The sequence below is a fragment of the Chlamydotis macqueenii genome, chromosome 26, assembly GCF_036417535.1.
Source record: "Chlamydotis macqueenii isolate bChlMac1 chromosome 26, bChlMac1.mat, whole genome shotgun sequence".
NCBI lineage: Eukaryota > Metazoa > Chordata > Aves > Otidiformes > Otididae > Chlamydotis > Chlamydotis macqueenii.
The window spans coordinates 4,870,077-4,894,223 of record NC_141581.1 but is presented as its reverse complement, the minus strand read 5'-3'; the positions used below and the strand labels follow the sequence as shown (position 1 = coordinate 4,894,223).

The window sequence follows — 24,147 nt, the reverse complement described above, 5'->3', positions numbered from 1 at the left end:
ATAGACAAGGAGAACACAAAAGCAAAGGCCGTCACTCAGGGTAACTTTATCTCAAATTAATCCTGCCAAAACGTGGCGGGGAGGGAAAGGCTGGCGAGCAGGAAGGGAAAAATAAAATCAAAGGTAATATGGAGAAAGTCCTAACAAAACGTGGCTTTTCCCGTGGCCAGGGTGTCCGGCAGCTCTGTTTCAGGGTGCAGGTACGGGATCGCTGCCGCAATTCCCGGGGTCTGGAATTTCTCCCTCCTGGAGAAACAGGGCCCCGGTGCTGGGATGCACCAGTAAATTCCAGGCTTTGACCAGCATGAGGGCCATTTCAGCTTCTTTTCCGGAAGGTTGGGAGGGAAAGAGGGCCAGCCCCAGAACCCCGGTGCGGTGCGAGGCTGGCTGGCACGGGAGGGAAGGGGACGAGAACGGCCCCGCGGGCGCGTGGAGCTGCGGCTACCGGAGAATTCGGGAGCGTGTGGGGGACCTGGCCCTGCTTCTTCTCCCCTGGAAATTAAATTTAAGAGAGAAACGGCCTCGGCACCGCGTTCCCTACCCAGTCCCCGGCAATCACCGGGTCGTCTCCTCCTTTTGCCATCGCTCTGCTTTCCACCGAAGCCTTTATTTTATTTATTTCCCCTCTCAGCTGCTTCCAAGAACCTTCGTCCGGTTGCTATAGCACCTCCCGTGCCAGAAACGCCCTTGCTGCCTACAAATCTGCCCGATTTCAGGCCAAAAAAGGCCGGGTGTCCGCGGCCCGTGCCCACCCACCCTGGCGTCGGGGCGCAGCTGTGTAGCTCCAATGCCATCACCCCTCTCTCCCTGATCCGTGTTTCTAGCCGATAGGTTCTCACCGGAACCAAAAACCTCTCCTTGTTGCTGGAAAAGCAAACCTACGCATCTCCCTGGGGTTGGGCAAGGCCTTGTTTTAAGCTGGATCTGCTCTAAGACGGTGCTGGTCCCTGGGGAAGCGAAGCAGAGCGAGCACGTTTACATGAGGGGCAGCACGTGCATCGCCCATCCGGTGGCGGGGGGTGGAGGGGTGCGGGGGCACATCTGGCAGAGTGGGGCCGTTCAGCCCTAACACATCTGGACAGGCTCGGACAGCTCATCGGGCAGCGGCACTGACCCCGCTGGTGCAGCGAGGCAAAGCGCAGCTGGGAAAAAAAAATTAAGCAAATCCCAGGGCACGCGGCAGGGAGGGCCCTGGTCCGGATCCCCGATCCCGGTCCAGCTGGGCGACCCCGGAGACGAGGCGGGATGTGCGCCTGTCTCCCTGAGCACCCTGCGCGTTTGGCGGCAGGCTGTAACGGCGCGCTCGATAAACACGGACAAGCCGCCCAGGTAATGGGGCCAAACGGCCAACGCGCCGTCGCGGTCGCTCCTGGAGCGCCTGGCGTGTCCGTAGGAAAATCAGCCAAGCCATTTGGCAAACAGCCGGGTGGCAACCTGAAGCTGGAAAAGGGGCGTAAAACCCGACACATTTCAGCCGTCCACCCTCTGGAACCCTTTTACACGATGAGCGATGAGCAGGAGCTGCGCGTCGGGGCGAAGCAGGACTGCTTGTACCCAGCACGGGGTGCATGCAGACGCCACGTGCCGCAGCCCCATTTCGGAGAGAGGAAAAACCAGTGAAACCTCTATAGGCGCCCAGTACACACCAGTGACAGCCCCATGTACGCCTGTGGAGGCACGCGGTGTGGTGGTGTGACTGGTACCCGAACGGATGCCGTGAACACAGGCAGCATCCCTTTGTTGGCGGGTACAGAGGTGCTGCATGCGTGGCCGTGGCGTGTAGCTGCGTGGCATCGCGTGTGCCGGTCCGTGTTGTGCGGCGGTGCCCGACAGTCGGGGCTGGCATGTCCCGGCGAGCCCCCGCAGTGCTTCCGTCGAGGTTATCTGCAGGTCACTTCCCAGCGCTTGTGGAGAAGACAGACATTTTTTTTCCTGCCCGGTGACCAGGCTGAACTTCCCAAGCTGTTTGAGCGCCTGTGAGTGAAAACTCCAGCTCATTAATTAAGCCCAGAAAATTAGAAACTGGCCTAAATATAGCTGCCCAATGAGACCGCAAAACAAAAAGGAAACATCCTTCCCAACCGCCTGGCCTGCCCACCCATCCATGCCGGCATGCAAATAAAAGCCAGAAATTCCCACTTAAACTCCGCTTCCCCCGTGCGCGAGCGGAGCTGCAGGGACTTGCGCGGGGGAGAAATTCAATCAGAAAATGAGCTGTTAGCAAAGAGGCTGGCCCAGTATCCCATCCTGCGGATCCCCGGGACGCAGGAACTTCCTCCGGGATGGGGAAGCCTCGGCTCTGTGGCGCAGCGTGCACACAGTGCCTGTCTGGGGGGCCCGGAAGGAAGGAGGGAAAGGAGGGAAGGAAGGAAGGAAGGAAGGAAGGAAGGAAGGAGGGAAAGAAGGAAGGAAGGAAGGAGGGAAGGAGGGAAGGAAGGAAAGAAGGAAGGAAGGAAGGAAGGAAGGAAGGAAGGAAGGAGGGAGGGAAGGAGGGAGGGAAGGAGGGAAAGAAGGAAGGAAGGAGGGAAGGAAGGAGGGAAGGAGGGAAGGAGGGAAAGAAGGAAGGAAGGAGGGAAGGAAGGAGGGAAGGAGGGAAGGAGGGAAAGAAGGAAGGAAGGAAGGAAGGAAGGAGGGAGGGAAGGAGGGAGGGAAGGAGGGAAAGAAGGAAGGAAGGAAGGAAGGAAGGAAGGAAGGAAGGAGGGAAAGAAGGAAGGAAGGAAGGAAGGAAGGAAGGAAGGAGGGAGGGAAGGAGGGAGGGAAGGAGGGAAAGAAGGAAGGAAGGAGGGAAGGAAGGAGGGAAGGAGGGAAGGGAGGAAGGAAGGAAGGAGGGAAGGAGGGAAGGGAGGAAGGAAGGAAGGAGGGAAGGAGGGAAGGAGGGAAAGAAGGAAGGAAGGAGGGAAGGAGGGAGGGAAGGAGGGAGGGAAGGAGGGAAAGAAGGAAGGAAGGAAGGAGGGAAGGAAGGAAGGAAGGAAGGAGGGAGGGAAGGAGGGAGGGAAGGAGGGAAAGAAGGAAGGAAGGAGGGAAGGAAGGAGGGAAGGAGGGAAGGAGGGAAAGAAGGAAGGAAGGAGGGAAGGAAGGAAGGAGGGAAAGAAGGAAGGAAGGAAGGAGGGAAAGGAGGGAAGGAAGGAAGGAAGGAAGGAAGGAAGGAAGGAGGGAAAGAAGGAAGGAAGGAAGGAGGGAAGGAGGGAAGGAAGGAAAGAAGGAAGGAAGGAAGGAAGGAAGGAAGGAAGGAGGGAGGGAAGGAGGGAGGGAAGGAGGGAAAGAAGGAAGGAAGGAGGGAAGGAAGGAGGGAAGGAGGGAAGGAGGGAAAGAAGGAAGGAAGGAGGGAAGGAAGGAAGGAAGGAAGGAAGGAAGGAGGGAAAGAAGGAAGGAAGGAAGGAAGGAAGGAAGGAAGGAAGGAAGGAGGGAAAGAAGGAAGGAAGGAAGGAGGGAAGGAGGGAAGGAAGGAAAGAAGGAAGGAAGGAAGGAAGGAAGGAAGGAAGGAGGGAGGGAAGGAGGGAGGGAAGGAGGGAAAGAAGGAAGGAAGGAGGGAAGGAAGGAGGGAAGGAGGGAAGGAGGGAAAGAAGGAAGGAAGGAGGGAAGGAAGGAAGGAAGGAAGGAAGGAAGGAAGGAGGGAAAGAAGGAAGGAAGGAAGGAAGGAAGGAAGGAAGGAAGGAAGGAGGGAAAGAAGGAAGGAAGGAAGGAAGGAAGGAAGGAAGGAGGGAGGGAAGGAGGGAGGGAAGGAGGGAAAGAAGGAAGGAAGGAGGGAAGGAAGGAGGGAAGGAGGGAAGGGAGGAAGGAAGGAAGGAGGGAAGGAGGGAAGGGAGGAAGGAAGGAAGGAGGGAAGGAGGGAAGGAGGGAAAGAAGGAAGGAAGGAGGGAAGGAGGGAGGGAAGGAGGGAGGGAAGGAGGGAAAGAAGGAAGGAAGGAAGGAGGGAAGGAAGGAAGGGAGGAAGGAAGGAAGGAGGGAAGGGAGGAAGGAAGGAAGGAATATAAATTTTTCTCTTCCTCCTCAAGGGCGGGCAGGGCACTAAACCTCGTTTGCTCAGCGCAGAGACGGCCAGTCCCATGCAGCACATCTCATTTAGCCTGAGTAGACTGTTTCCTATTTTATATTCTGCATAATTTAACCCCGTCCAAACAAAAGCTGCTCTCGCTGTCTGACACTCCCCAACACGCTCGCACACTCCAGCGGGGCACAGACCCGCAAAGCGCCAGCCTGGGCGCCAGGTCCACGTTTTTTGACCCGTAGGATCGTGCTGGAGGGGTTCTTGCCCTGTTAGGTCCCACCAGACATACGCACACGCACACATCTGTATTTCAGGCATCATGTTCCATTTCCTTCTGAAGGACTTCTCCGTAAAGAGGGACCGGCTTCACCAGGGAGCTTTGCTGGACCAGCGGCCCTGGAGACCGTGACGGTGAAGTGTCACTGCTTGTGCTCACGGATGCTGTCAGCCAGCTGCCGCCTCTCTGGAGGTGACGCTGCCCTGGCCTGGGTGCCCGAGCCTGGCGCTGCGCACGAGCTTTTACTCCTGATGCCTCTCACCACGACTCCCACGCTCACTCTGGTCCCTGCTCCGGTCACGCCAGCTTGCGGCCGCTCCCCTGTGTCAGCGGAAAGGGTGCTGGCCCTGGGAGGGCAGCGGCTGATCGCCATCCCGTTGCCATTTTCCTGCAGCGGAGCCGGGGCTGGCGCACGGGTGCAGCACCCAGCGATGGGTGCCAGCTGGCGCGGCCGCGAGCAGAGAGCTGAAACGGCAGGATCTCTCCTGCCGCGCTGGCTCGCAGCAAACTGCAGACTTTGCCTTCTGCGGGCGGCAAAGCTGCCAACCCAACCGACACCCAGAGATGGCAAAGCCAGCGAAGCAGCCAGGATGAGGGGCCACACATGGGTACCCGTCGTGCCGACGTCTCCCTGCTGCTGGGATACAGGCTGCTGTGGCGACGGGGGCCGTATCAACACCAGGCACCCATCGGCCATCGTTCCCCAGCCGAAGAAAGCAGGGTGGCAGGTTAACCACAGCCCTCAGGCCGGATGCTGAGCTGCACCGGCGAGGAGAGCGGAGAGGGATTCCCTCTCCTCCCCACGTCCCTCCGGCTCGGCAGCTGCGGGTCGCGTCCTGCTGCATCGCGAAGTTCTGCCACGGCCCATTGGAGTTTACGAGCCCATTCGTCCCTTCCACCTTCCCCTCCTTTTAGCTTCCGGGGTCCATGAGGACAAAACTGAAAGTGGAGATGGGCTGAGTGACACCCAAAACCACAGCCCCGCGGGCATGAGGGGGCCCGAATGCTGAGGCCGGTGTGAGTCACCTTCCAGGTGACAGCAATGCTCGCGTGTCTCAATTAGCAGCAGCTCCCGGAGAAGGTGAAATGACTAATGGCTAATCTCGCCGCGCTATTCCGACCGGTTTTGTTCTCATTTCATTCAGACAAAATGCCTCTGCTGCCTGCTCGGGCCGGGAGGAGCGATTACGGCAACAGCGGCAGCAGCCGTGCGCGTGGCTCCTGCTCGCGCTGCGTGGCCCAGAGGGGTTTTTTGCGGTCGGCGGCTCCGTGGGGTGACCCCAAGTGCGGGGGAGGCGGGACAGGGTGGCCGGTGCTGAGCTTTGGGGTGCAAGGAGGAAAGCGATGCAGGGCTGACTGGGGTCCCTCTGCGCCGGGCTGGGGAGCTGCGTACGGCGCGGGAGCAAACCTCGGGATGGGCCACCTCCTCGCCAGCCCCTGCGCCAGCACCCACCCGCTTTTCCCACTGCAAAAGGGAAAATTCGCCCGCAGGGAGGAAGGGAAATTCCTGCCGTTGCTTCTCCCTTCCTCCCTTGTTCCTCCCACAGGGTCTGGCCAGGGTTTGGGAAGTCGCGGCACGGTGTGGCGTCAGCTTTGGCTCACGGTGGGGAAAGCCAAGCCCCAGCGTGGGGGTGAGTTTGGACCTTGCATACGGAGTGGGTTACGTTCACAGCGAGGCTGTTTGCAGCATCCCACGCAGCTTTTCCTTATTTAGCCCCTTCCATATTTATCCTTTTCCCACACCAGACCCCAGCTCAGTGTAGGCACCACGGAGCAGAGGGCGGACTGCAGCCCTGCCAAGCTGGAAATGTCCCTCCTGGAAATGACACCGGAAGACCAGCCACCGGCTTGTTTCCCAACAGAGTCACTATCAGCTCCGGGTGCAGGGATGCTGCTGCCTTCATCCCGAGCGCTGGCACCGAGCCGGGCTGGAGCACAAAGAGCTGTTTGCGGGCTCGGAAGTGAAAAAGATTCATCAAGATTTTATAGCTGTGGCTCTGCAGTTAGGAAATACCAAACACCTCTGTCCTTTACCTTCCTGCAATACCGATGACTTTGGTGCAACAGAGAGCAAAACTCAGCCTGCCGTTTTTCACTGCAAAGACAGGATTCAGCCCAAAAATGTTCTTGATGAAGCAAAGTACCAATGACACAGCTGAAAAACATCAGCGGAGCAAAGAGCAGTGAAAACTTCCCTGGGCTTCCATATGGCACGGCTCCATCTTGGAGCGCGTTATCGCGCTGTTTCAGCCAGCTCTAGCTGCTCTCTGCGTTATCCGACGCGGGGAAAACGTTGATGGGCAGGACTCCGGCACAGACTCCTGGCTTTTCTCTCCCGTCAGCGCATGCCGCATTTGTATTCTCCCCAGCGCTGCGACGTTTTCAAAATGTTTTGTTAAGTTAATTTGTATCCGCAGCCACTTGTGAATTTTTCAGATTATTTGATCTGTAACTGAACTAACACGAAGAGTAACTATTGTTCTGCAGGAGCAGACGGTGCCAACGCGTGTCTTATGCGTTTGACGCGCGCCTGTCTTCTGACCCCGAATGAGGTCCCCAGGCACCAGCAATGCTGCTGGGAACCAGTCTGGGGATGGCGCTGGGTGCATCCCTACACCGCTGCAGCCCGCGCTGCTGCTCTGCAGCCCCCGGGCACCATCACACCCCAAAACCCCGTGCTGGAAGGCATTTGCCCCCATTGCACGTTGCCCCCCATCACACATTGCGCCTCACCCGTGCTCCTGCGGCTTTTCCAGGTGTCTCGTTTTTCGGGGAGCCTCTGAGCAGGGGCAGCACTGCTCGGGCCTCGGTGTGGGGCTGAGCCCCACCAGCGCATCCCCCAGCTCTGTTTGCTTCACATGGGGCAGGGTTTTTGGTTTTCCTCACCGACCTGGGCAGCTCCATTGCGTTTGGGCAGGGCGGGGGCCAAGGCTGCAGCCGGCGTGCAGCCCCACTGTGGTCCCCCATCGCTGTGATTAGCGGGGAATTTATTCCTCTCTGGTTTTCTCTGAAAATAAAACCACTTTAAGGACTTGGGAGCAAGGAGAGAGCACAAAGCTGGAGTAAAACTTCCTGACGGCAGCGATGAGCCCGGGTTCACCCCTTCCCGCTGCTCCGTCAGCCCTCTGTCCCGGCACCACTGCCACCCAGGAGCTCTAGCGGGAGGAGGGCAACGGAGGGCCATGCTTTGAGTTCAATCTGGAGACGAGCTTCTACCGCAGGAAAAGCCCGGGATGAGGATTTTGGGAGGGATATCTCAGCCGCTGATGAGACTTCCCCAGCAGGGCGTAAGGCAGAGTCTGGAAATGGGGGAGCTGGCCGCTCCCCGCGGCTGACCTGCCAGAATCCTCTGGTGAGCAGAACAACCGCTGAGCTGCTCTGCTCGGAAAAAAATGGAAAGGAAACAGAAAATTTGATGAAATTGCAGAATCGGCTATCCCCTAGCGTGTCTACCCGAGGCGACAGGTACCTGCGCATTCGGTGTCTGCCAGAAGCGGTAGGGCGACGGCCGCCCTCGGCTCGGGGTCACGCACAGGATCCTCTCCCGGCGGATGGGGCTGAGGGATCGGCACCTGCCCTTCCATCCGTCGCGCCTCAGGCTTGTTCTTTAACTTGTTGTTTACTCTCATTTAAGAACTGAATCCAAGTGCCATCAAGGGGAGATCAATAGCTTCCTTCACATCCCACCAGTGATGGTCTCTGAGCATGGCGGCTGCAGCTGCGGACTCGCCTTCCACTCGGCTTTTGGATGAGTTAAAACCCAAGGGAAACAAAAATGGGTTGGAAAAGAAGCTGGGAGCAAAGTTTGCTCCAGCATAACTCCCAGGTGTCAAGGTCAAGCCCAAACCCTTGATTCCCTGAGGTGATGCCTCTGGATGTGGGTGCTGGGTTACAGGATGAAGGATGCTCCAGCACTCAAAGAGTCTCGGAGGCCCCACAAAACCTGTCTGCATGGGCTGGGTCACACCGTGGTGGCACAACATGACGAGAAGATGGCGTTAAATGCGACTATCGCGCACCGCAGAAGCCTCGCACCGGGCTTGTGAGAAGACGTCATCCGCTTCAGCAAACGGACTGATTAAAAAAAAAAAACAACAACAAAAAAACCAAACCAAGCGGGATTTGAGGGCACATCTCCGCAGGCGCCATGTGCACCTGAACACTCACCCGTTAGTCACGAGGACACCCAGCAACCGCGCAGCGCTGCAGTCGCTCGCAGCTTCACGGCGAGTCAGGAGATATTTGGCGTTTGCCTCCAAGCAAACAAAAGCAGATGATTAAGGAAGAGGCGCAGCTTGCTCGCTTTCAGGAGGAGGACAGCTTGCAAAACGCAACTCTCAGAGCTTCAATAAAACCCCAGAAAGCAAATAAACAGCCTGGCTGAGAGGAGCGTGTTCCCGGTTTCCTGAATCGGAAGCCAAATTTGGGATGCTGGTTGGGGGAGGATGGGGATTACCCACCCAAAACTGCCACCAGTGAAACCGTGGTGGGAGCGTGGATGCTGAACGGCGGAGAAACGTGTGCCGCAGCCACGGCCCGGCTCTCCCGGCTCTACGCGCAGCAGGAACGTGTGTGGAAAACCATTTCCAAACGGAAAGCCAAGAAGAAAGCAGCTGAGTTTCACCCTGCTTCTAATTTTCTTTTTCTCGTTATTATTTCCTTTTCCAAAGCCATTTTTGCCTAAGGCAACATGTTTATGCGAAATGCAAAAAAATAAATTTAAAAAAAAAAAGAGAAGGACTGTTTGCAGATGGAGAAATATTCTGTCAGAAATTTCCTGGCCACCTCTCCATTTCATGCCAACGCTTCGCGTGCTTTGAAGGGGTGTAAATGACAAATTTGGCCGCCGAGATTTTACTCTGTGGTGTAGCAGGATTTAACCCTCCCCCACTTATTTCTCTCCTGGCTATAAAATATACATGGAGGCATCGATTGCTCCAGTGATCAAATCTCTCTCCCTTCAAAAATACAGCCTGTCCAGAAATGTAAGCATCCTAATTAAAAATACGTTGGAGAGTTGAATTGCAAATGAATCAATTCCTTCCGAAAAAAAAAAAAAAATTAAAAAAAAATCCAACCAAGCAAGACCGGAATGGGATGGTTAATAATTGATATTTACATTTCTCCCGTGTCTGATCAAAGGATCTGATTGCATGACAAATGAGGGAATTACTGTAAAGTATTACACAGCCATTAAAACACAGATGCGGCAGATAGGACACGTGGTGACGTGGTGGTGGCCACCAGGCTCTGCAGCCCTTCCGAAAGGAGCCGGGCTGCTGGGGAAAAGCAGATATTTTCCGGATACGGAAGAAAATCAGCGATCGCTCCCCGTCTTATGGGAGATGCTGCGGGAAAGGATGGGAAGGGGCTTCCGGGGCAGAGCCTGGGACTTTTCCAGGAGATGAGAAGGCGAGGCTGGACCCCGCAGCAGCATGGTAGGCACCTTGTAGCTGGTCCTATGGGACCCTACGGGCTCCTACGGACTTCTGTGGAGCCCTATGGGTCTCTGTGGGTCCTCATGGGCTGCTATGGGTCTCTGTGGACTCCTGTGGATCCCTATGGGACCCTATGGGCTGCTATGGACCCTCACAGACCCTATGGTCTCCTGTGGGTCTCTGTGGGACCCCATGGGCTGCTATGGACCCCTATGCAATCTCTATGGACCCCTAGGGACCCCCACAGGCCTCTGAGGGGTCCTATGGACCACTACAGGACCCTTCAGGCTCCTACAGGTCACGCAGGTGCCCATGGGCTGCTATGGACCCCTATGGGCTTTTATGGACCACATGCATCTGTAGGGGCTCCTATAGACTCTTACAGGTGTGTATGGGCCCCTATAGACCACTGTGGGTCTTGAGGGGCTCCTGTGGACATCTAGGGACTCCTGTGGGTCTCTATGGGCTCCTGTGGACCCCATGGGCTCCTATGGACCCCTGTGGGTCCCTATGGGCTCCTATGGACCCCTGTGGGTCTCTATGGGCTCCTATGGATCCCTATGGATCTCTATGGTCTCCTACAATTGGAATACTGGTTTCCCACAAAGGAAAAGTAATTTTTAAATCAATTTGATGGTTCCCTACTCAATTCCAGGCACCTCTCTGCGGCAGAGGGCACGTGGCGCTGCCCCACGCCCTCCCGGCTCATGCGGCACCTCCACCCGCAGCCGCGATGGCGGCGCCGAGAGCTGACGGCGTTTTCCTGGCGTATCCGGGAAAACGGAGCAGGTCTCACGCCCACAACTCGTTTCCAAGGCCGTAGCAAGGGCAGCCTCTCAGGTCAACAACAGGCGGCTCTTGCCACACGGAAAAACGGGCCAAATCTCGAGCCCAGCAGCTCCTCGCAGCCCTCGGAAGAGAACTAAGAACATTTTCCTCCCAAATTTCCCCACAACAGCTAAAACGCGGCATCCGGTTGCTGTTTGGTCGCTGTCGGGAGGCGCACGTGGAGATCAGGGAAAGCGCACGGAGCAGCAGTGGGGAGCAGGTGTTTGGGCCCCGGAACGCGCAGGAAACAATAATAAATGCTTGCTTCTGTTACCACAATTATTTTTTTCTCCCTTTCTTTTTTTTTTTCTTTTTTTTTTAATTGCCTGTTTGAAAAGTGCTTCTGTCTTAGAGCGTCTATTAAATGTGGGGAATGTATCAAATGTGAGGAACACATCGCATGTGAGGAAGAAATTAAATATGGGGCATATATTGGATATGAGGAACATATTAAATTCAGGGAATATGTTAAATACGGGCAATAGATTTAATATGAGGAATATATTAAATATGAGGAATATATTAAATATGAGGAATATATTAAGTATGGGAAATATATTGACTATAGGCGACGTTAAATTTAGGGAATATATCGAACAAGAGGAACACGTCGAATATGAGGGGTATGCTGAAGGTGGAAAATATCCGACACGACGGGTGTATTACATGTAAGTGTGTACGGAATACAGCAAATACACTGAACATAGGTGATATATTGATTATGAAGAGTACATTAAGTATGGGGAATATATTGATTATGAGAAAATGTGGGGAATATGTCAAATATGGGAAATATATTGGGTATGAGGAAAATATTACGTATGGGAAATGTATCAACCATGAGGAATACACTGATGGTGTGAAACATCCAATACGATGAATATATTACACGCGAGTGTGTACTGAATACAGGAAATGTATCGGATATGGGTAAGATATCGAATATTGGCAACGCATTAAATATGACAAGCAGGTCAAATATGAGCAGCAGGTTGAATGCAACGTGCCCGCGCTGGGAACACGTTGAGTGTGACGAATCCGGCGCGTACGGGAACGGCGGCGAGTGTTGCGAACACCTGCAGCGTGCTTTGTGGAAACCAGCGGAGCACCGGGAAGAGACGAAGGGAAAAAGGTTGGATAGCAGAAATGAAAAACCCCAAATATTGCAAATACGCCCCAGATGGGAAATGCGGTGAAAACGGGAAATGTACGGCAACACGCGCGGCTGGGCGGGAAAACCCGCCTCGCGCCTCGCGCCCCGCGTCCCTCGCGCCTCCGCGCCCACGTGCGCCAAGAGCCCGCGCGCGGGGCCTTTAAGGCGCGCGGCCCCGCCTCCGCCGTGACGTCCGTCACCCCCCTCCCCACCCCGCCCTGGGCGCGCGCGCCCCCTCCCCTAGGAGAGGAGGGGAGGGGAGGGGAGGGGGCGCCGCCCCGCGGTGACGTCAGGCGGCGGCGGCTCGGGGAATGACATCACCTGTGCGAGAGTGGCCGGCGGCGGGCGGGAGCTCGCGCCGCAGTGTCCCCGCGCCGCGGCCCCAGCGCAGCCGCCGGGCGGAGGCGGAGGGAGCGGCAGGAGGCGGGGGAGGAGGAGGGCGGCCGCGGCCCTTCCGCGCCCCTCCGCCGGCCGGCATGGGAGCGGGCGGCCGCGCCGCCAGGTACGGCGGGAGCGCGCTGTGGCGGGGCGGGGGGCGCCGGAGCGGGGCCGCTGTGGCGGGCGGGGGGCGCCGGGCGCGCGTGGTAGCGGGGAGGCGGTGGAGCGAGGGGGCGCGGGTGGGCTTGGAGGGGCCGCGTTGTGTGAGGCGGGTGGGCGGGAAGCGGCGTTGTAGCGGGGGGGGGGGGAGGCTGCGGTGGGGAGGGGTCGCGGTGTAGCGGGGTGTGCGGCTGGGCGGGGGGGGGCGGGTGGCTCGCGTCGGGGGTCGAGGGCGGCGCGAGAGTGGGGCGGGGGCGCTGGGGAGGGGTGTGGGCAGGCTGGGGGGGGGTCGTTACCGGGGGGTGCGGCCGGCTGGCGCTGCGGGGGGGTCGCGGTGTAGCGGGGAGGTGCAGGTGGGTGGCACTGGCGAGCCGGGGGCGTGTTGGGGGGGGCTGCGCTATAGCGGGGGGTGCAGGGAGGGGGCGCGCTGGACCGGCGGCACTTGCAGCGGCGGTGGGGGCACCGGTACCGGGGTGCACAGGAGGCGGGGGGGGGGGGGTTCTGGGGCGCATCCCCGCGGTGAGACCCGCTCCGCCCCCGGCCCCGCACCGGTACCCGCTCCGTGCCCCGCCCCACGCCCGGTGCCGCTTCCCCCCGCTCCGTTCGGACGAGGCAGCCCCGTTCCCCGTCTCCCCGCCGCGCTCCCCTCGCTGGCACCGCTCCCCGTGCCCGGTCCCCTCTTCCCGCCGGGTGCTCGGCACTGACCCCCGCCGTGGAATTTGGGGTGCTTTGGTGTGTCCCCCCCGCGTGAAGGGCTGCACTCCCGCGGAGCAGCGCCGTGGGCCCACCAGTGTCCCCTCTCCGCGGGCTCACTGGCTCCTCCGGCTCCCCACGCGCGGGGGTGCCCCGGTGGGGAAGCCGGGGTCACTCCGGGAGCGGTATCGCCGGGACACGGGTGGGTCGGAGCGATGCCGCAGCTCGGGGACGTAACCGTGTCCCCTGGGGTGCTGCCCTCGCCCCACCCCAAACCCCACCGGCACCCCGGTGCCTTGTCCTCCCCGCTGGCTCCGCAGCCGTCGGGAATGGGATTTCACCGTGCGGTGGTGACAGCGACAGCGGCGAGGAAGAAACCCGAGTCACCCCAAAACGACACAAGACCCCATGTTGTGGGATGAGGAGAGGGGTCCTCTCCCCTGTGCTGGGGTGACTGCGCCAAATCTCCCTCATCTGCAAGGTGCGTCTGACCCAGGGCCACCCCCGGTGCCGTTTTCCATCCTCTGTTGGGGATTCCCGCTGACATCCTGAGCCCCGGGGGCCATCCTGCGGCGAGCGAGCGCTGCCCCCGCAGCCCCACCGTTCCCGAGCCAAAACTTGGCACATGGAGGGTGAAAAAACCCTCAAAATAAGAATAATGATGAACGGTGGTTGTGTTTCACCGGGAGGATCCCGTTCTGGTCCCTCCTGGGGAAGCAAATGGTGTAGATGTGGGATAAAAGGGGGGGGGGAAAAAAGAAATAATGCTGGTGAAGAGATGACACCCGTGGGAGGGGTGCTGCGCTCTGCGGGGGTGGGTGGTGGCTCCCGGTGGGTGCTGCAGCCTCCCGGCGCGGGGGACGTCTCTGCTCTTTGGGCGTTTGGCCTCTCCAAGTCCATGGGAGGCTTTATTTTTGCAGAAGTGCTCATTGCAATTGGGAGGAAAAAGTGATTTTGATTAAGGGGGGCAGGTTTCCAGCCTTTCCTCCAGGCTGGGCGACTCCGCGGGGCGAGGGGTCCGTGTCTCCTCCTTGCTAAATTTGCTGGAGATGTTCCCCATGGGCGCTCGCGCTTCTGCCCGCAGCTCCCAGGCTGTCAGTGCTGCCTCGCAGCTCCGCTCGGGCAGGGACCTGCGTCCCGAGCAGCCATATATTTTGGGTTTATTATTTCTTTTTTCCCTATAGAGCATGTTTTGTGGGTTGCATTTGTGTGCCAGGCTGGGGGAGTCGGTGACGGGACCTGAAGGGGGTCCCGCTGTGGGTGACGAGGCTGCTTGTCCCCTCAGGTTCGGGGAGCTCCCGATCAGGGGGGAAAAAAAAGAAGTCACATCTGGGTGCCGAGCGCGAAGCCAGTTGGGTTCAGCAGGGCGGGGTGCGTGCCGATGCGGGGACCCTCCTGCCCTTCCTGGGGGGAAGGTTTCCCTCCTCCTGCCGACCGGTGGGAAAGCTGCTAATTGTTCCCTGCCAGATTGACTTGTAAATTAACGAGTTTGCTGGCGCTCTCCTCCTCCTTCCTGTGCGTGGTAAGGGCCCATATTTCAAATGAGGAAAAAGTCATAAATGCTTTGAGTAATGCGAGAGGCGCTTCCAGCTGAAGCGGTGCCACCGAGCAGCGCGGGGGGAGAGGGGTCCCCCACTGCGGAGCCGCTAGTACGCCTGGCGTGGGGCAGTGGAGGTGATGGGGGGCAGGAGGTCCTGGAGGCCCCTTGTAGCTGTCTTTTGGCATCCGCCTCACTGGCAGGATGGGGTCAGGTCCTTCGTGGCCCCCCCTGGTGCTCACCAGGTTTTATAAACGTGAGTTTTGTAAATGCAGCGTCTTCCTGGGGTGCCTCCTCCGTCTCGCCCCGAGGGGAGCGGGTTTGCTCTGCCTTTTATCTGGATTCGGAAGAATGACTGGGGCAACACGTGTCCCCAGGAGAAGAGGAAAAATGTGCCTTTGCGCTTTCTCCAGGAGGGTGGGTTCTTGTTAGACCCTTAACTCTGCTCCTGCTTGGTGGGAGGAAGGTGGGAATGAGGGTGAGGAGACGCCCGAGGTCCAGCCAGGTGAGATGGCCGGGGAGATGACGTGGCCTCGTGCTGGGGAAGCTGAGGCTGGAGAGGGGGTGGTGTTTGTGGTTCTTCGTGGCATAGGAACAACTCCTATGGGCTTGGGCTGTGCTTAGAGACCGCAAAGCTGTCTTTGAGGTGGGAGACCGTCCCACCTGACGCTGCCTTGAGGTCTCTGCGTACAGCCCAGCGGTAGGTCGGGATGGATGCCCTCCACAGTGCCCGGCGTGGCTGCACACCCCGTGGTTTGGTAAGCTTCAGCCCGATGTGGAGCGGGGCGAAGGACCCATCCAGCTGCTCGCCGTGTTGCAAAATAACTCGAGGTAGTAAGCGCGTATTGAACTGTTTATCCGCTGTTCCACGTGGCGCACGAGGTTGCGTGGGTGGTGAGTCGCCGTGATGGATGAGAGATGTTGCCTGTGGCCTGCCACCGCGTGTGGATTTTATCTCGAACCCTCTATTCCCAACTAAAACAGGTTTTCTTTTGCATTGCAGAGATAACAAAATCGCGAGTGTAGGATACGGAGACAAAGCGAAGCCAGATCTAACCCGGGTCAGTGTGGGCAGTGCGAGCGTGTGGTAAGGAGAGGGGTTGTTCAGCCGCTTTGAAAAGGTGCTGCTAAGTAGTTTAATCCATAGTTGCTGAACTTTGAGCTTTAAATTCTTCTTATGTGAGTTGATAAGAACGTGCATATTATTCATAACCCTTTCCTCAAAAAAGGAAAATCTGCAAATGACTTCAGTTAAATATCCTTGCTGCAACAGCGTGGAAAATGTGCCTGACTCTGCTTCAAATAATCCCTTCCCCTGGCCCGGCTCCCTCCGTGCGTGAAGCTCTTTGCTTCCTGTGCTGGCGCGGGGGTCAGGGGCAGTCCTGGGCTTTGCTCCGGGCTGGTGACTCCGGGCAGGATCCGCAGAACTTTTTGATATTTGCAAAATGAAGAATATAGCCAGGCGGAGCGAGATGTGAAGCTTCTGGCTCTAACAGTATTATTTTTAAAAAATTGTTGCCGATTTTAAACTTGTGAGCCCCGAAGTAGTAAAGCTCAGGCCAGCTTCCTTTCTGCCAAGTTTATTACACAGTAAGCTGTAACAGTCTGCGGAGTCTGTTTTTTAAGCTTTTTTTTTTTTGCTCTTGTCCTCTTTCTGATTGTTTACTTTGTAACTTGGCTGATTTTTTTTTTTTTTTTTCCCTTTCGCATCAGCCTAGCAAACTGGAAATTGTCTCTTATTTTTTTTCCTCCCCCCATCCTTCAACTTGTAAACCCTCTAGACATCTGGGTCAGTTCCAACATAATTCTCTTGGACTTTTTTTTTTTTTTTCCCTAGCTTAAGTATCGTTGTCTTGGTTTAGTAATTTATCGAGCCTGGCATTCCCACTGCAATAGCTGCCTGTGCTGTCAGATTATTTGCTGCTTGCCTGAACAAACCCTTGCAGAGCCACGTGTCCTGTGCGCAGAGCCCTTTGCAGATGGCCACATCCCAGTGCGGCCCTGGCATCATCCAAAAAAGTAATTTTCAGCCCGTGTTGCCCTCTTGACTTCACTTGATAAGGAGCTGTTTGAGAGGCATGAGTGTGGTTTTTAAACCTTTTTTTTTTTTTTTTTTTTTTTTTTTGGTTTAAATTTGTGAAGCCTCTTGGCTCTCATCCTCCCACCAGCTCCTGAGGGCTCACGCGTGGCTCCCACACCCGTGCGTGAGCAGCACGCGCTGGGTGCAGCCGCCAAGGGAGGAGGCGGAGGTGCTGCCGTGGCAGAGGAAGGGGATGGGTATGTGCGTGTGTCCCGCGGGGACGTCCGGGCACGAGGAGGGAGCGTGTGTGGGTGCGAGGAGAGCAGCATGGGCCGTACGCACAGCTGAGGCTTTTCAAGGAGGTGCAGATCTTCAGAGGCGTTTAGGGCTGCTCTGCTGTGTCTCTGGAGACAAAGAGGAGGTGATGAGGGTGACGATAGCCCAGCTCGTGGGGCTGGGGACGCTCCGGGGCCCAACGCTGGGCTTTCTCCCTACCCCTGGGGCTTGCTGGCCCCATCAGGGACTTCTGTCCCCTGCCCTGGAAGAGTGAGGCTTCGCCATATCCCAGTCCGGCCAGCCTGCTGCAGCCCTGGGCTCTTTGGGACTCAGCTGGGCTTGTGCACCTTGGGTTTGGAAAGCTTTGGAGATGGCCCTCGCGCAGCTCCCGGTGCAGCAGAGCAGGGTCTGGAGCCCCGCTGCGTGGACGTCGCCAGCCTGCAGAGAGACGCGATTCCCAGCACTGCCCTCCTCCATGCGTCGTTACAGCTCAGGCCGTTACAGTTTGAGTGTTGTCGTACAAACAGGATCCGTGATAACGTCTGCGCTCTAGTTCTCTGGCAACGTTTGCACAATTAAGAGCTGCTTTCGGTTAGAAAGCAGATCTTAGTTTGTCTAAACAAGTTTAAAACCCTATCAAATTAAACTGGGCCAGACGACTCGTATAATGTGCACACCTAAATTGGTTTAACATTTGCATGAATCAGATTAAATCAGGGCTGTGGGATGGTTTAGGGTGGGGAAGCCCGTGGCCGTTTCTGCCCAGCTCCTGGAGGTCTCCGCTCCCGCCGCGGTGTTGGGGCTGTTTTTGCGAAGCAGCGGCTGAATCACTTGTTTACAGCCTGGTTTTCTTGGTTGTTGTGCTCTGCGGTGCTGGCTCACATCAGACCCAGGGGCTGCAGGCCTCGCAAGCAACTGGGATGCCCTCACCTTAGCAGGGACGTCCTAACGGAGGAGGAAACCTGGAGGTCAGGTGGCGATTCGGGCGGTGGGAGGGTGGGCGGCGTGGCTGCAGGTAGGAGATTCGGTCATGGGGAGCACAGTGCATGAGGGGGTCCTGCCTCTCCCACTGCCGCCCCTCTGCTTCGGTCCAGGGGCATCTCGGACGTGGCCCACAGGGACACGAAGGAGGGAATGCACCTGGTGTCCCGCTTTGGAGCGTCGAGTTTCCTCTAGGTAGCCAATTTAAGAGCACAACAGGTAGGCAGAGCTGTTCAGACTTCAGAAATGATTCGCTCTCTTCAGTGTTTGCTGTGTTGCTGGAAGGCGGTGGATTTACCTGCCCGATCGAGGGGTGAGTCGAGATACACCAGGTCCTAACTTCGGAAATGCCCTAACTTTACACAGTGCTGCTTTCAGGATATTTTTCCCCCTTTCAGTTCTGTTTGCGGGCAGTCGACACGCGGTGCGCGGTTACACGGGGTCACCACGTGCTCTGGGTGCAGAAGGCACGGGGCTGGAGGCAAAGCGCTTTCGGTCTCGCTTGCAACCGCCGAGCCGGGATTGCGAATAGCAGGGAGGAGAGGGAGGGCTCGGTGTGCTGGTGTCTGCGCGGCTTCTCAAAATGCAATAATCCCGTCTCGGGGAAAATAGCAGCCTTGTCTGAAATCCAGCGCGTTGTCTCTTTGCGGTGCTTGAGTCGCATCTCCACATCTCTCCCTCTGAGCTGTTGCCAAATTGTTTTCTTCTTTGTGGTGTCCCTGTATCCAAATCGGTGCTGCTGGTAATTCCACAGATGCTTTCCGTCTGAGGGGTTCCTTCGTTAAATTGTGCTTCCCTCCGTTTTGCTTTTGTGAAGACAAGAGCTGGACAGACTACACACTTGCCATGCTGCAGATCCCTGGTGTGCATGCATGCGAAATCTGCAGGAATTGAGGATTTATTTTATTTTTTTTTAAAGAAATCTTCCTCTCTGATATAATCAAGTGTTTGCTCTGGTTCCCGTGAAACGTAGATGGGTGCTGCTTCTGGCTGCACCGATCAAGGTTTCCCTCCCGCTGCTGCTTTCCTTTGTTTACCATGCATCGCTGTCGCTCGCTGGAAGCGGCCTCGACTCTTTCCCTCTGTTGACTGCGCAGGGGAGTCGGAAGCTGAGCAGCAGTTTCCAGTCACCGCGTGAAGTTCCCGTCTCGCCCGCGACCGCTGTGGCTCAGGATGTGGGGAAAGCAAAGGTGATGGGCAGAGCCACGTTCTGCCGGGAGCTCTGAGGTGGAGAGGGCAGGTGAGGGCCAAACCGTCCTTTCCTCCCCGCGGGAGGGGACGGTGATGTGGAGGATTTGGTGCCAAAGCACGTGAAAGGTGTTTCTCAGGATGCCATGGTTTCCACTGACAAATTGTCCCCTGGGATTGCTCCCAGGTGTGACCTGGTTGAGCTGGACACCCTGCAAAGGGCAGAGGGACGCTCTGGAAACCCAGAGGCACGGATGTGGGAGCGACGCGGAGGGCTGGGCGTTGTGGTGGCCACCGCATGGGGTTTGCCCAGTGCAAACCAGTTAATGAACCAACTGGTGTTTCTGCCCCCTGGTCCCCGGCTTGGCGTGGCCGATGGTGGCTCGCACCTCAACCCCGTGGCGTTTTGCGCTGGACCATCATGTGCTGTGAGCTGAGTGGGAACCTCCCGGTCTCCTTCTTCCCTCGGAGTCGCCATTTTATTTTTCTTAAGCGTTTATGTATAACCGTACACTAACCTATAAAAATTAGTTTAGGATGGCTGCCAAGAAAATCTCTGCAGTGCCTTGTGGGTAACTCCCTGTGAATTACCATAAAAGCTGTAGTGCCGAGGCTGCTGTGGCAGTTGTGAGGATGCCAGTCATAATGCTCTGTATTTAAAATTCAGATGAATGTGTAATGCATTCGCGTCTGGATTGCAGCAGCTTGTAGCGTTTCTGGCGTCCCTGCGCGCTGCTGCACTCGCTCTTTTTAATGTCTTCTTGTGATCTTCCAGTGTTTTGCCTGCTTGCAAAATGCAACAGGTAGCAAAACGTGGACTTGGCCGTGCTCGGAGGGAGAGTGGTTTCTGATAGCTTCCTCCCAGGAGAGAAGAACCTCCTGCTTCCATTGAGCCGGCGGCAATATTTCACTGAAGGGAAAAGCCGCTCCGTAACCCTTCCCCTCTGCATCCTGCACGAACGATGTCCTGTTTCCGAGGGCGCTCTATTTCTGGGTGTGCTGAACGCCGGGACCCGAGCTCGCTCAAGTAAACGAAACATGGGGTTGTCCCAATGCTCGGCGGAGCCCGTGCAAGGGGGACGGCTCGCTGCTGTGCGGGGAAGGGCTGCGGCTCTCTCACAAGTGAGCCGGTTAGCTTTGCCGCTTCGCTGTGTGCGCTTGGAAATGTGAAGTGCTTTTCTTTTATCTGTTGCCGCTGCTTTTCCTCCGGAGCGGTGAGCCAAGGTGACTGCAGGTCTTCAAAGCGAAGCCTCGGTCGAGGAGCCGTTCAGCTCGGTGCGGGTGCTTGGCAGAAGGTGTTGCTGATCTTCTGCTAGGCATGATGGATCATTTCATTTAAATTTTTGTGAAATATAATATTCATCACAATGTCAGTGTCCCACCTTCATTATGGCTTACCGATAAACATCTCTAATCGGAGAGTGATCTCCCTGCCCTGCTAGCAGCTGCCTGGGTTTAATAAATACGTTTTTGGAGCTGGGAGAGGATGTCTCGGGAATGTGTTCCTGCTCTCCCACCCCTGTCTGTGCCTGGAGAATCGCTTGCCTGGCTGATAAATAAAGCAAGAAGCGAATCTGTTCTTCCCAGGCTATACTGGTGGTATTTGTAGGTGGCTGTTCCTGTTCAGGGCTCTAAGATGGTGGTGGTTCAGATGTTGGCTGGTGTCCCTTGTTAGTACCTGTGTTTTTTTGCCCAGGGATTTCTGAAGGGACCCTTCCCGTGTCTTGCCTGCTCCCTGCCTGTGGCTGGGGGTTTTGGGCAGCACCCCAATGCAGCTTAACCCGCACAACGCTGGGCAGCCGGGCTGCCTCTTCCACCTGCGAGGAGTAAATCCCTGCCGCTGTCCCGCCTGGATTGTGGCAGGAGGGGATGCAGCTGCGCATCGGCTCTCCTGGGGTGGCAATGGCCCCACGTGTGGCAAGGCACGTGCCGTGCCGTGTACGGTTCAGATGAGCCAATCTGCCCTTCTCCCTGCGGTGTCCAGAGCAAGGACGGGAGCGGGCAGGACCCAGCGCACATCCTGGGAGCAGTTTGACCATCAGCAGGCTCGGCGTGATGCCGGGAAGGGCAGGCTGGTTTGGGGAGCTCGGGGGCTGAGCGGAGCTCGGGGGCTGAATGGTGCGGCTGGTGTCCTCCCTCGTCCCCCAGCACGCAGCACAACCGCGATGGCCCCAACTCCCCGCCCGGCACAATGGCCTCTACGTCCCCACGTTGCCAGCAGCTGGGAAGCATCCATCAAAGTGCTGCTCATCTCTTAATTGGTTTTACTGCCGGGGAAGGGCGGCTGCTTCACGGAGAGCTCTGACTGCGGGAACTCGGCACCCGCCATCCCCATCCGGCACGGCCGGGTGGATCGGCGTGCCCTGGCTTGGCTGCCGGCCTCGGTTACCCGCTCCAAAGCGAAGGTGACATCCCCTGCTCCCAGGATGGATTTTATCATCCAGCAGTGAGAGATGGTGGCTGCTGGTCCCATGTGCCGCTGAGACTGCTCCGCTTCAGTGGGAAGAGTCGTTGGCTCGGCGACCTCTGAGCCCCTTTTGGGAAAGACTCCGGAGGTTTTGGGGAACCAGCTTCTGATCACCTCTGGGGTTTTGACCTTCAGCATCAGAACTGAAGCGTTGTGCATCCCCAAAAGCCTTGTACAGACTTCACCTCCTGGGCTGCTCTTCTGGAAAAGGCTTTCCTCTCCCTGCGCCTCCGCATTTGACCCAGAATAAGCTGAATTTTGCTCTGGTTTGGGATTTCCTGTCACCTCTATTCCTTTCCGGCATTCAGACTCTGAAACTCGCAGCCTGTTTCTGTCCTGGTGTAAAACTTGTCAGGAGGAGGAAAGTCCCTCTGAATTGGGAGTCACTGGACACCGCCCGTCCATAACGTCTGACTGCCGCTCCGCTCCGCAGCGTGAGCCCTGGCCCTCCTGTGAGACCCTGAGGAAGGCAACCGAGCAAGTTCCCTGCTAGCTCTTCCTGGAAACACTTGTTGCACTGTGCTAATAAGAAGATTTATTTTTTCCAGGAGCCCAAAGCACAGCTTGGCACCCTCAAAGGCTGAGGATTAACTTGCTGTCATGCTCTGAGCGGAGCTGGGCGCAGGGCAGGAGGCGGCAGTGAGGTCCAAGGATGAGCCACCGTCACAGTGTGTCCTTCCAACATTGTCCAACTTCCTCGGGGAGGGATGAGGAGGAAGCTCCGGCAGCCCCTATCACGTTTCAGCGCCTCAATTTTAGCAGCCTGACCTGCAGAAGCCTGTCTGGCGCTGCGGGGTGGGAGCACCCCCGCTGTTTCTGGCCCCTGGAGCTGCTCACGGACTGCGTGCTCCGAAGGCTTTGCTGCTGGTCCCCGTAAGGGGATCTCGGTGAGGCCGTCTGGGTTCTGAGAGCGGCCGCAGATCTCCCAGTGCTCTTGGCATCTGCTCCCGAGCTGCAGGACGGCAGCATCAATGCTTTATCCATTCATCCCTCTGCAAAGCAGCTTGGAAATCCCTGGGCTGAGCAGCTGCCCCGGCGGTGTGGAGGGCACCAGCGTCCCTTTGCTTCTCCTGCCGTCGGGGGTGACAGCACCCATCCAGCGGCTCGGAGATGTGCTGGCCTAAAAATAGGTGCAGGGTTGCTTTGAGAAGAGGAAAAGTAGGGAGGTGAGGAGGGGACTAAAGTGTTTCTTAGAAGTAAGAGAGAAAGGTGAATAACATATTTAGTGGCCCTTGCAGCTATGCCTTCTCATCCAGACTGCCTTAGAGAGTGTGTCGTGTGGGTTGTGGGGGCTCCGGTGGGTGCCCAGTTGGGTGCTGTGGGCCTCTGGTGTGTGCCCAGCCTGGCAAGGAACTGGATTTTCAGCTGGGTGAGGAGGGGATGAAGAGAGATGTGCCCAGAGATGTGTTTGCAGCTGGCGGGCTCTAGGTGTGCGCACAGAGCTGTGCGCGAGGACCCACCTGGGACATCGTCCCCAGTGTCCTACCTCATCCTGTGCCTTAGTTACTGGGCTGTCCCCCTGTATCCTGGATGAGTGACGTGGTCAGGGTCTCTGCTCTGCGTCTAGGGGAGCTGGGGGACAGGACTGGTGAGGTGGCGGGGCGAACAGGTCATGTATTTGGGTGCCTACTCCAAGGCTCACCACCCTTGAGCACTCCATGCTGCCGGAGTAGCCCGTGCCGAGCGTGTGCTGGTGGGATGAGAAGCGCTTCAGCTCTTGCCCAGGGCCTTTCTGCAGACCCCTTTGCAGTGGGGCAGAGCGCTGTCCCCAAAGAGGTCTGTGCCCTGGCGCCGCCGCTCAGCCTGCCCGGCACGTAGGCTTGTGTTTCGCTCTTAAAAACCGTGCAGAGCCAGGCTGTAATTAGGCTGCGTTGTCTCGTAACTGGATCTCCCAGCCCAGTGCTTTGTTCTTGGCTTACCCTTGACTTTTTCCGATGTCTTTGAGAGAGTCGTATCCCTTCTCCGTGCCTCAATTTTTCATCCTCCATCCTGACTCCTGCGGGACAGGCACTCTCGAGGCAGGGGCTGTCTGGCAGCATCTCAGGCGGTGCTTGACCCGGAGAGCCTTGCTGTCCTCCAAGCCCTCTCAACATTCCTGTGAGGAGTGTTTACAGGTGACTGGGTTGCAGGTTTTTCTAGGAAATGTCAGAGGAGCTTGCAACGCTGGGCTCTCGTTGGGCCCACAGAACACTGTGCAGCACACTTTAGTCTTCAGAATAAAGTTAAAGCAAGACTTTCAATTTGGATTTTTCTTTGGAAGTCGCTTTGTTTTAAACCCACTTTTTTTCTGCTTAGTCTTTTAGGAAGGGGAAGAAACCCCGTATCCTGAAATCTTGCCTGTGTAGGTAATTGCTGGACTTGGGCTTTTTTAAGTCACAAGCTGTACCGCTTTCTCAGCGCTCTCCGGCAAGGCAGCGCTGAAAGTGGTGGCATCATATGGAGTCCCATCTGTCCGTCCCTATCTGTCTGTACCTGGATGTCGGCTTGTGTTCCGATTGGATACGGATAGCGGGAGTTGGAGGGTGTGGGACAGAGGTACCCTTCGGCACGCTCGTGCTTGCAGTCGGCTGATGCGGTAAGCGCGTGCTGGCTTGCCGTAGAGTCTCTCAAAATGTGCTTTGGCACAACTGGGCAAGAGCTGGGAGGCCCCACGGCGCTGCCAAGCAGCCCCATTCCGGGGAAGGTTTGGGGCTCTTGGGAAAGCTTTGGGGAAGGTGGGACAAGGTGAGCTGGGAGCACTTGGCATGGGGGTGGACGGAGTGGG

At 57.1% G+C, this 24,147-nt stretch overlaps 1 protein-coding gene across 1 annotated transcript in view; it reads left to right on the top strand.

Annotated features, from left to right (window-relative positions):
- Positions 1-12,129: 12,129 nt before the first annotated feature.
- The window catches only part of PTPRS (protein tyrosine phosphatase receptor type S), a 157,507-nt gene continuing 145,489 nt past the window's right edge, over positions 12,130-24,147 (top strand). The window contains exon 1 of the mRNA XM_086767701.1: positions 12,130-12,186. The gene's annotated coding sequence lies outside the window, so the exon portion shown is untranslated. The remainder of the gene's footprint in view (positions 12,187-24,147) is intronic.